A 12,542-nucleotide genomic window follows, 5' to 3' on the forward strand; every position below is an offset into this window, starting at 1 on the left:
CAGGAACAGTCATGATCCTTCTAGAAACTCATGACGTGTTACCAGAGTCACGTGACTTCCACTGTCGTAACAGTACATATAACTTATTCAAGAGGGCCGAAAGCACGCAAATAAAAGTATTTTAACGTAGATAAAAGTCCGTGTATAATTGTACATATTCATTAACTTACGTTATGAGTCTTAAACAACATTTATTAGAGGCTGGTAGCATGGTGGATCCCTCCAGTGGCATAGCGATATGTCTGCGGACTTACAACGCTTGAAACCGAGTTTCGATACTCGTGGTGGGCAGAGCACAGATAGCCCTTTGTGCTTAATTGCAAACAAACAAACAAGCGTGATGGAAAATATCGCTTATCTTTTATGATACTCTTCCTGAGTGTGTTCTACCAGAAGACCTCTTCCTGAGTAGGCGTTTCCTCTCCTCTCACTTTCTGGTGAAATTCACATTTGCACTTCTCGTTCAGTAATGATTGAAGAAAGTTTTGCATCATTCGCATCTCCTTCAATTTGTTTTAAATATTTTAATATAAAAGTCGTTATTACCGGTGTAGCGAAATAATAAATTTGAACTTATTTCAAATTTGTTTTTTTTCTTTTTTTGCTGCAAGGGTAATAACGCCTTTTATTTAAAAAGATTGATCAACTTCAAAATCAGAAATACAAACGAACAAACAGTTAAATATAATCATTTCCGCCAATAATATCAATTCTAAAACTTTTATACGGTTTTTTTTTAACCCGTTATTACAAAACTGTTATTATTATTAATCACTTATTCCCTAACAATTTGTTGTACCAAACGACAGATGGCAGCTTATACTTGGCTAATATTATTTTGAGAAAAAATAAAAATTACCCAGGTGCACACCCTCACAATTCCCTTAGTACGTATCTAGATTCTGACTGACTGACACACAGGCTGTTTTATTGGTAGAGATTGTCTGCACAAAATTTTAAGAACCTGCATTTTATTGATAATTTAAACATATCTGTTAGATTCTAGTGTATCTCAATATCGCACATACTAGGTATTGTACGTATCAAAGCATAATAAATCATGATTTGTTTCTACTTTCTTCAAAAATGGTAAACAGAATCATTACAATTTTTAATATTGATAGTGACAAGTAAAATGGTTTCAGTGTAATATAACTACATTGAGGTTCATTGATTTTATTAATGTCCCTCACATAGAATCAATCTAAAGTTCTAGACATATTGGTAACCAGACACTCAATTCTCCCCCTCCCCCATAAAGTGTTCTTTCAGTTTCTTAGGTTTCTGCAGTTCAAGTATACTTCATTTCTAACCTTCAACCTTGACCGTTATAATTTGTTTTAAAGCACTGTTTTATTTCTGCTAAACTCAACATTTCATTTTGCTTTACTTATAATAAAGTACATTTCATCAACTACTGTCTTTGTAGTATTTACCATACCAGAGACAGTGAATGATTTTTATTCATAAAGAATTGTCTTCTCACCAAGTCACTCACACCTTATTCAAATGACCAGCAATAAACCAATAACACTTGTAATTTCACATACTATTATTGTACATAAGAAAGTATCATATTTCGTCCCTCTGATGTGTTTAAAAGGTAAACATTATCTTATCTAAGATTTTCAAAACCTTTCAGGTATATGAACTTTCACATACAGAAAATCTGTTTTGTACAGTAATAACTTTATTTCATGTGTTAGTTACATGTGGTCAAACAATGTATCACACTTTGATATTTTCAAGCTTACTTATGGATGATACCGAGGAGTGTTTTAGTCATATGTTTGCTGTCTTTAATGATACTGCCTTGTCCAGTTTGGAAATGCATGTCCGTATTTTCACCAATGGAATAATAAAGGATTTGAGTATCACTTGTGCTCCAGAAGGGATATTTTTTGTATGTGTGTGCATGTATATAGGGTCATACTCTCTCAGTTTATACAGAAAAACCTCAAAGAACAGATAATGGATTATAACCTCTCTCTCTGTAATTTAGATGTACTGTTGACACTGAGAGTTAACTGAAACCAGAGAGAACAGTGAGGTTTAAAAGTTCTCTTCTGGGTTCAGGATTTTGTCAATGCTGCAAAAGGCCATGTCTAATACATCATTTGTGTCACAAACGGTGGAACGAAAAACTGCAGCCCAGATGCTCCAAAGCTGCTGAATGTGTTCTACCCTTGACTAACAAGAAGTACGAACAAGTGAGGGTCACCATCGTGACCTTTTGGTTTTGGGTATTTGCCCTGATACCATGTAGGGAAGGTATCAATAGAACAACCCAACTGTGGCTTTTTATGGCAGCCCAAACCCAACCCTGGTCACTGTCACCTGTATCTAGGTGAAGTAGACTAGAGGCACCATATATGAATGAAGTCTTGTCTTTCACCACTAGTAAGGGCAGCAAATATCAAGTACTGCATCTCACAGACATCATATGTATGTCAGCCTGGTGTTGGTGGAGACAGCATTGAGATGCTTTGTTTTCACAGCCACAGGTACCTGTGAGTGAGTTGAAGGTGATTTCTATTCTGGTATTCGAGGACACAGCAAACGAAGAATTGCATCAAAAAACAAGACTGCTTGAAACAGTTGGATTAAAAGACATGTGAAACTATGGTGTCAGCAGATTTTGATGATATCCTTATAGATACATTTGCTGAGGGTCTGAAAAGCAAAATAATGCAGGATCACTTGGGTATTAGACATGTACACCCTAAAGAAGTCAATATATATGGCAACTAGGTTCCAATAGGTTAACCTTGAGCTGGCAGATGGACAAGAATAAGTCTGCAGCGATCACTGCAGTGGCTATACCTTGGAAAGTACACATACTCTCAACAACTGGGGTGGAGTTAAGTTAGATGGAGCCTAGGGCCAGTAGAATAACATTTGGGGCTCCCTTAATAAATACAAGTGCATACAATTCATAAAAATTTATTTTCATTGTAGCCTTGTGTAGCCGCTCCTTCTGCCCTAACCTTAATATGGCCCTGCTCGAAAGGTGTATGATGTGGAAAGCTCATGTTCTGTCCAGGGTGATTCAGCAGCAGGCTCTTCCTGTACTTTGATGCAGCTATATTGGGCACTAATGAGAAAGTACTAGAAACCCTCACCAGCATTATGTGCACTCATCTCTTAATATTTGGTGTTGTTTGATAAATAACTTCATTTACTTTGTTCAACATTGTGTTCATGTCTCTTTTCAATTCTAATTCTGCAATACATTACCTGCCATACCTTCAGGTATGTCTGCAAGCAATTTTTCTGCAAGGATCAGGTGAGTGTATTCTTCATTTATTCTGAGTTTTGGTATACCATAATTCCAATATGTACATCACTTTCCATCATATGAAACTGAATGTAAGTAATCATTTTCTTCTAATAAATAATTACGCATCACACACAAGACGAATTACATTCATTAAAACAGAGAGCATAAATTTTGAGCAATATACCATTAAAATATTAAGATGTTTAAGTTTAATTGAGAGGAAAACACAGTGTATTCTGCATTTGTTTGTTATTTGTAAGTAATATATTGTTTGTTTGTTTGTAATTAAGCACAAAGCTACACAATGGGCTATCTGTGCTCTGCCCACCACAGGTATCGAAACCCGGATTCTAGCATTGTAAGTCCGCAGACATACCGCTGTGCCACTGGGGGGGTGTAAGTAATATAATAATTGCAAAATGAATGTCATATCGTGATGAGCAAAGTACACATTGGTATTACAACACTACTTTACTTCCTGCATTTCTCCCCTGAAATCATAGAACCTACCTTACACAATATTTTTTTTAGGGGTAGGTCATGTGAAATGATCAGAATAAAATGAATGACATAATTTTATACAAATGATTCAAAGTCTGCATCATTAAAACCAAAAATATTTGTATTTTGGTAATAAACAGTTATAAATCATTTAAAGTTCTGTAGTCAAACAAATGACTGTTTTTTAGGGATTCTGTTCACATGAACACATCTATCAATTTGAACTTTACTGTTTTTAATGTGTGCTTGGAAGGTTGTACTTTAATGTATAACAATATTAAATGTTTTAGACCATGATACTTCAAATAATAATTCAAATTTTTCATATTTCTCTACAATCAAATAAAACACACTGTATTTAAGTTTACTCTGCCATTTTTATGCTCAAAATATTATTACACAAGACACAATAACAACGATAACAAATAAATGCTAATTTTCCATCACCAGGAATCTAGTATGTTAGCAAACTATGATTTCAATAAAATTTAAATGTGATTATTGAACTGCACATAACTATCAACAAATTTTATACTGATCAAGTTAAAAATACATGCGAGATTTAGGTAAGTTTTCAATAATTAAAAAAAATGCAAAGAAAGTGGATGGTAATATCATACATATTTATATTGAACAAAAATCCATTACTCAGTTACGAAGTTAGTTACAAAAAACTGTATCATCTATCCCCAGTAGGTGAGGATTGATAATTAGTTTTGTGAAGGTATCATAATTTGAATTTTTATTTAATATAATTACACTTGTACAAAGAATATGTGCTTTACATAACTTTCAATACAACAAGTTACAAAACAAAAATGTGAAGAGTAAAGCAAAAGTCTAAACTACATGGAAGTGCACTAGCTTATAAACAAGGTTGTTTGTTTGTACTATTTAACATGCTAGTCAGAATTTTAGTGGATTGCATTTTAACATTAAAATTTTCATGTATGAAAATTAAGGCAACATAAATTTTGTATGTGAGTGAATGTACAAATACAGGAATACTTCGATTAGTGCAGTTAATGTGTTCTTTAAAAAGAGCCACACTAATCGAATATAATAACTTATAGGAAATCGTGCAACTCGTGACCCGGCATGGCCAGGTGGTTAAGGCACTCGACTCGCAATCTGAGGGTCGCTGGTTCAAATCCCCGTCCCATCAAACATGATGTGGGGGCGTTATAATGTGACGGTCAATCCCACTATTCGTTGGTAAAAGAGTAGACCAAGAGTTGGCGGTGGTGACTACCTGCCTTCCCTCTAGTCTTACACTGCTAAATTAGGGACGGCTAACGCAGATATCTCTCGTGTAGCTTTGCGCGAAATTCAAAAACAAACATATAACTCGTACTTCAATTTTCATTCACAATTAATTTCTATTTTGCGTATTTTTTAATCAAAGTATAGGTATATAAGAAAATACGAAAAAAATGCAATGAATTAAAATTTATTGATCTCATTTTTTTATGAAAAACTTATTTAGAGTGGCTTGTCGCATCGTATTCTTCTGTTCTTCATATAATTGGCGATACTGAGAAATTGCCTCATCAATTTTTCTGCAAATTTGACGGTTTCTATCTTCATCAGGGTCCGTTTCTAAACATTTTCCCCTTATATTCTTCAATAACCGTGAAAAGTTCTTGTAATTCCTTCTTCGTCATCTTCTTATGCTGGCGGGTAGGTAAGATTTCTTCACATTCATCAATGTCTTCATATGCTCTCTGAGTGTCCAAATTTATAAGATCCTTATTGGTTAGTTCTTCTGAATGAACTTCTAGCAATTCTTGCACATTTTCATCGTCAATCTCAGCGAAGCCAAGTTCTTTTCCAATATGAGTAATCTCTTTAATGACCTCTTCTGTATCTTTTGAAAAGCCTGTGACGTCTTGTGCACAGTGTGGAAAAACTGTCTTCCAAACACCTTGCATATTTTTAACTGAAATTTCATTCCATGCTTGATGGATATTATCAATAGCATCACTAATACTGAATTTCTTCCAAAATTGAACTAGTGTCATAGAATTTTCTCCAGATGTTGCTTGAAAGTCTTTCTCAGGTAGTATGTTTTAAAGGTCGCGATAACGCCCTGGTCCATTGGTTGCAATAAAGAGGTAGTGTTTGCGGACAAAAATGTCACTTGGATATAATGCACATTGAATCGAGACCAAAAGGATGACCAGGGGCATTATCTAAAATAAGCAAAGCTTTAAAATCTAAATTTCTTCTTCGGCAAAAGTCTTCAACCGTTGGACAAAAATACTTGACGAACCATTCTTCAAACAAAGCTTTAGTTACCCATGCTTTTTTATTAGATTTCCATATTATTGGTAAATGTCCTTGATTTATACCTTTAAGAGCTCTTGAATTCTGAGCTCGATAAACCAACATAGGCTTTAATTTCAAATTTCCTTTAGCATTACCACCCAATAAAAGGGTTAGTCTATCCTTTGCAGCTTTATATCCTGACTGGGAACTCTCAGATTTGGCTGGAAAAGTTTTGGAAGGCATCCTTTTCCAAAATAACCCCGTCTCGTCAATGTTAAAAATTTGTTCATCCGAATCCCCTCCTTCTTCCACAATTTTCTTCAGAACTTCAGGATATTCATCAGCAGCTTCCTTATCTGCACTAGCTGCTTCCCCTGTAATTCTTACATTGTGCATGCTAGTTCTTTTCTTGAACTTCTCAAACCATCCAGCACTAGCATGGAACTCCTTTGTCTCGTCTTTGGAATTTTCTTCTTTTAAGATTGAAAAGAGACTTAATGCTTTTTCTTTTATGAGATCAGTGCTTAAAGGAATTCTTTTCTGGTTACAGTCCTCTATCCAGGTAGTTAGCAATCTTTCTAATTCAATCATGATAACATTTTGATTTCGAGTGGTATGCACACATGATAAGTTTGAAGCAGCTTTACCTAAAATTTCTCTTACTGTTGACTCACCTAGTTTGTGCTCTAGGCCTATTTTTGATTTCGAGACACCATCTTCACTTTTTCTTATGATTTCTATTTTTTCTTCTAAAGAAATAACTTTTGAGTTTTCCTTACAACTTCACTTTCATCTTCACTAAGTCTTTTGCTCATGTTTAGGAAAAGGTGGTACGTTAAAATGTCTAAAGTTTAAAAAAAATGTCAAAAAATTATTTCAAAGATGCCCAAATGGCTTGAGTAGTTAGGCTAATAGCAGACAACTAATTACTTAGATGATGTAATAACTAGAGTGTCCACCCCGAGGCAATAATTTTTTTATCCTGGGGAATGGGTTACCCGTGAAAAAAAAATTTAACCCGTGGTAAAAAATATTTGAAATAAAAGATACTTGATTAAGATTTTTATTGATTAATAAATCGTATTTAAAAAAATATCGAATAAATAACAAGGCTGACAAAGTTTTATCACTTTTTTTTGTTCAAGCTTGTCGTAAAAGTAAACAGATCTGGAAAATCTCACAGTATAAAAAACACGTTACAAAATTTAAATCTAATCGAATACTCATATGTCACTTTCAAAATACCTCTATAAGACGTCATTTTTATTAAGTTTAAAACATTATAATAAAAAAGTTCTTTAGTGAGCTCAAATCTATGTGAATTAGAGCAATTAAAGAAAATTAAAAAAAAGCGATTAAACTCCTGGCCAACGATTTCTTCAGATCTTTCTTCTCTCAAAATGTATCTCTTTCATTTTCCAAATTCCTTTCACCAGCCCTAGCAAAGGTTTTACCCTTTTTCACTGACTTGTATTTCAAATCTATGGTGCGTTTCCTATAAACAACGACGATTATCATGATGACGATGATTTTGATAAGGACAATGGTTTTTATGAATTATTGTTATGAAAAAGATATTTGTTCAGTAAAATAGTAAATATTTGCCCCAGGGTATTTCAAGTATTTTACCCCGGGGCAAGGGGTGAAAAAATCGCTAAAATACCCCGGGGTGGACACTCTAGTAATAACTTGACAAGTAAAATAGTTACCCATTTACTATTTTTAATTTTTTAAAAAATTTAATTTCGGTGCCTAAAACTTACTTTTCAATTACTATGGTTAAAATAAAATGTGTTACCGCACTAATTGAGTATTATGCACGCACTAATCGAATATTGGTTATAAAAAAATTTAAGCGCACTAAATGAAAACGTATTAATCGAGGGATCCCTGTATCTTCATTTCTCTGAAATTTTTGATGAAATGTACTTAAGATTGTACCTTAACAGCCTAGCTTTCTCAATATATATAATCAATCAATCTTTTTTTCGTAACTACGGTTACATGATGGTTGCCAAGTTATTTACATCTGGAAGCAACATATTTATAATTCGTGCAGCTGATTTTATTATCCTCATACGTGTTTGAAACTTGTTGTGCACAAAGATGACAGTTAGGTTTTCAGTGAATTTTATAACCTTATATACTAGTATAAAAATATGTTTTCACTATTTGAAAACAAAACTTTAAATTTATACTGTGCAAGTCTGATTTAATCTAACTGAGGGTCTGCCAAGCAGTTCTCATTAACATGTACATTCTCAGAAATGGAAACATTTAAATAGTGGAAGAGAGAGATTAATAAGCACATTAATGTATATGAATGGTTACAGTCATGGGCGTCGAGAGCCAGCCCAGGCCCCAGGGTCAGTAATATCACCGCCCCCTCTCATTCTATTTACTAACTTTTGCTGATGTTTCATAAAAGAAGTTTAGGTGACAAATTTCTTCATGAATCCATGAAAAAGCAGCAGCCATTTGAACTCATTAAAGTAGTATTCATTTCTAGTGAGCTTTGGAACATCCCACGGCCAGACCCATCAACAGACCATGGGGCCCCGGGGCAGCTGCCTCCCCCCTTGGTTACAGTATGGTGGATGGAAAGTGTTTTACCTCTAATGTATTTACGTAGTTGTAAGTTGTAATAGGTAAACTTATTAAATACACTTGACTGATTGAAGCAAAGAAAGTTTAGTTTTGAAGTATTTTTGATACTTGACAATAACCATAAGGATATCACATTTCTGTTAAGAAGGTTTTTAATCCACAGTAGTGAGCTAATTATAAGGAAATTGCCATGTTTTAGTGGTGAACTTTTAACATGCTGGTTTAGGGTTCAAACTTTTATTTTGAAAAATACGGTGAAACTCCCAAAATGTTGTTTTAGTGTTAACAAAAAGTCTTTTTAAAGCAAGTCTACTTTTGTTCAGGGCCATTCCATTTTGACCTTGATTTGCACCATAAGAATGGTTTTAATCATATTCATGACATCTGGTACACTTTGGACATTTAATATAAATAACAATAAATATTCTTCAGTTGTTTCTTGGTTGAGGTAGGTCTGATCAATCATTTCTAAGTCTGCCAGTCGTTGAATGATCTAAGACAATGAAAACAGTTACAATGAGAAGAAGAAACTCTCTTATTCTTAATATTTTTCTGATTCAAAGCTTATGTCCCTTTTTGATTAGATTCTAATATTTTTGGACAATATACAATCTCCCTTTCTGTCCATTTTAATCTCAACAGGAAACCCATTGTAATGCATCCACAATGTTTGCTTTTATACAAACTTCTAACTTTTCACTTACAACTGAGACTAAGAAGAATTTTTTTTAGTCTATTTAAATAGTTTAGCACTGAAAACAGGCCTTCTGTAGATAGATTACTTTGCAAAAGGCATTGAAATTTCACCAAAATCTTAACACAAATGGGTGGGGTAGGGGTGGGGGGGGGGAGAACTAATTTTCAAGTTAAGATTCTCTGCAAGAAGTGAACTGATGAGCCCAAAAGTTGTATTTTTTGAAAGCTCTAATACAAAATTATTATTGAAAGGCAACTTTGTTTTTCTTTGTTGTTCATTAAATACTTTGGTGATGAAACATCTACTAATTTCTTTACGGTTGACTCCCAATTTCTGGGTTAAAAATGATTATGAAAAAAATCTGTAGACAATAATAACAAATAATTGCCTCTTTATTTTCAAACCTTTTTTTTTTTGTTAAGTCACTTCTTTATAGTTTTTTAAATTTTACTCCATGGACATTTAAAATATTTTTTTCGTAATAACATTTTAGGTAAATTAATAGCTTCAAAGTATTACAATATCTAAAACCTGTATAATATTTTACTTCTAATCTTATTTTTTATTATTTAGGAACAGTTGAAAAAGCATGAAAGATGTATTTCTCAATATTAATACAAAGTTCTTTTATTCTGTGCAGGTTTTTAATTTGGTTAAAACATTTGTATGAGGAAATGAATGGAAAAACAGCAACTCACAGAAGTTCACTTCTAAGTTTATCACCGAACAGGGCTATTTATCCATCTTCTAGGTAATGTTTTTTGGTAGTAAAATACATTTAAGAAACTACCATCTTGTAATTAAGTTTGTTGTACAATGTAGGTACAGTTTAACTTGTATATACTTTAATGTGTATATTTTATATCAATTTTAATTAATTTTTAGGTAAACGTACTATAGATGTTTTGTAGTTTTATTCATTTTATTCTCAAGAGTAACCAGGGAAGTTATAAAAGTGGTAAAATAAAAATTATGATTCTTTACAAGAGATGGGGCAGAGTGTGGCCCAGTGATTAGCATGTCTGATCTGTTGATTCATCATTCTCATCCCTTCACTGCAAAATCAAAGCAAAAAAAAACATGCTCTGTACTTTGAGGCCATGGGTGCATTATAAGTTTGATGTTCCAATCTGACTCTTTGATCAGACAAGAGTTGGTGACAGGTACTTTTGATTAGCTACCTTCTGTTTAGTGTAGTAGATAAAAGTTATGGATGGCTAATGCAGATAGCCCTCGAGTTTCTTTGCATGAAAATCTGAAAACAAAACCAGCAAAAGATGATGTTAACTAATAATATACGAGTCTTTGATTTATGACAAAATTGATAGTGACTTGAGTAAGCATATTTAACATTAATCTTAAGGATTTTTCTTGAGTGAGTCTTGATTATTTTTGCTGTAATCAGTTGACTTTAGAGTAAGTTATACATGTATACTAAACAAACCATGCTGGAGTTAAAACAGTTTTAACAGTAGTCTTCAGCTAATTATTTTTCTCTTATGTTTCTGTTTGACGTTTTCATTTAGGCATTTAATATTTTTAAGAAATGCAACCATTGGTTTTCATTATTTTTGTGTATTATTAAACAATGGCTCCAAAGATGTTGTTGACAAATTAGAAATTCGTAAACTGAATTCCCTAACGTAATCATCGGATATACATTTTAATTCTACATACTTAATATTTTTTTCATTGTTTTTAAGATCTTGTTTTCAATTTGATTAAAATAATTTTAATTTATTTTTTAGATTCACCTGAAATTTGTGGTGTTTTTAAATATCTATCAAATAAAAATATGCATAGGTGTGGTGGTGAGGGTTGTGAGTTTGAATCCCTGTCACTGAACATGCTTGTCCTACATGGTTGCCAACTGATCCAGCCACACTGATGTAAAAATTTGTAGCTTACATTAATACTGGCTGACCCCAAACTAGTTGGGATTAAGTTTGTAACAGAAAAAACACATATATTATGTCTTTTATATATTCAAGATTAGTTACACTTAAATTATATTAACTTTGTTAATTTTTATATATTCAAGATTAGTTACACTTAAATTATATTAACTTTGTTAATTTTTATATATTCAAGATTAGTTACACTTAAATTATATTAACTCTTAATTTTTATATATTCAAGATTAGTTACACTTAAATTATATTAACTCTGTTAACTTTTATATATTCAAGATTAGTTACACTTAAATTATATTAACTCTGTTAACTTTTATATATATATATTCAAGATTAGTTACACTTAAATTATATTAACTCTGTTAACTTTTATATATTCAAGATTAGTTACACTTAAAATATATTAACTCTGTTAACTTTTATATATATATATATATTCAAGATTAGTTACACTTAAATTATATTAACTCTGTTAACTTTTATATATTCAAGATTAGTTACACTGAAATTATATTAACTCTGTTAACTTTTATATATTCAAGATTAGTTACACTTAAATTATATTAACTCTGTTAATTTTCATATATTCAAGATTAGTTACACTTAAATTATATTAACTCTGTTGACTTTTTCATTCTCTTAGAATTTCTGGCTTTGTTGTCTTCTTAGTCATCAGTAAAGGGTTGTTGGGACTTTGTTACTTTCTGGCTTACGATATTTTAAAAGCCGTTCACGTAGTGCAGTTTCTGTTCATTATCAAAGCCATGTAAGTATCTCTGTGAATTATTTTAAACATTTTAGTTCATGTAGTGCAGTTTCTTTTCATTATCAAAGCCATGTAAGTATCTCTGTGAATTATTTTAAACATTTTAGTTCATGTAGTGCAGTTTCTGTTCATTATCAAAGCCATGTAGGTATCTCTATGAATTATTTTAAACATTTTAGTTCATGTAGTGCAGTTTCTGTTCATTATCAAAGCCATGTAGGTATGCCTGTGAATTATTTTAAACATTTTAGTTCATGTAGTGCTGTTTCTGTTCATTATCAAAGCCATGTAAGTATCTCTTTGAATTATTTTAAACATTTTAGTTCATGTAGTGCAGTTTCTGTTCATTATCAAAGCCATGTAAGTATCTCTTTGAATTATGTTAAACATTTTAGTTCATGTAGTGCAGTTTCTGTTCATTATCAAAGCCACGTAAGTATCTCTATGAATTATTTTAAACATTTTAGTTCATGTAGTGCAGTTTCTGTTCATTATCAAAGCCATGTAGGT

At 32.4% G+C, this 12,542-nt stretch overlaps 1 long non-coding RNA gene across 1 annotated transcript in view; it reads left to right on the forward strand.

The window, feature by feature from the left end:
- LOC111083397 overlaps positions 1 to 12,059 on the forward strand; it is a 14,727-nt gene extending 2,668 nt beyond the window's left edge. The window contains exons 2-3 of the long non-coding RNA XR_002609016.1: positions 9,994 to 10,104; positions 11,910 to 12,059. This is a non-coding gene — a long non-coding RNA (uncharacterized LOC111083397). The remainder of the gene's footprint in view (positions 1 to 9,993; positions 10,105 to 11,909) is intronic.
- Positions 12,060 to 12,542: the final 483 nt, after the last annotated feature.

This window comes from Limulus polyphemus, unplaced genomic scaffold (genome assembly GCF_000517525.1).
Source record: "Limulus polyphemus unplaced genomic scaffold, Limulus_polyphemus-2.1.2 Scaffold9380, whole genome shotgun sequence".
NCBI lineage: Eukaryota > Metazoa > Arthropoda > Merostomata > Xiphosura > Limulidae > Limulus > Limulus polyphemus.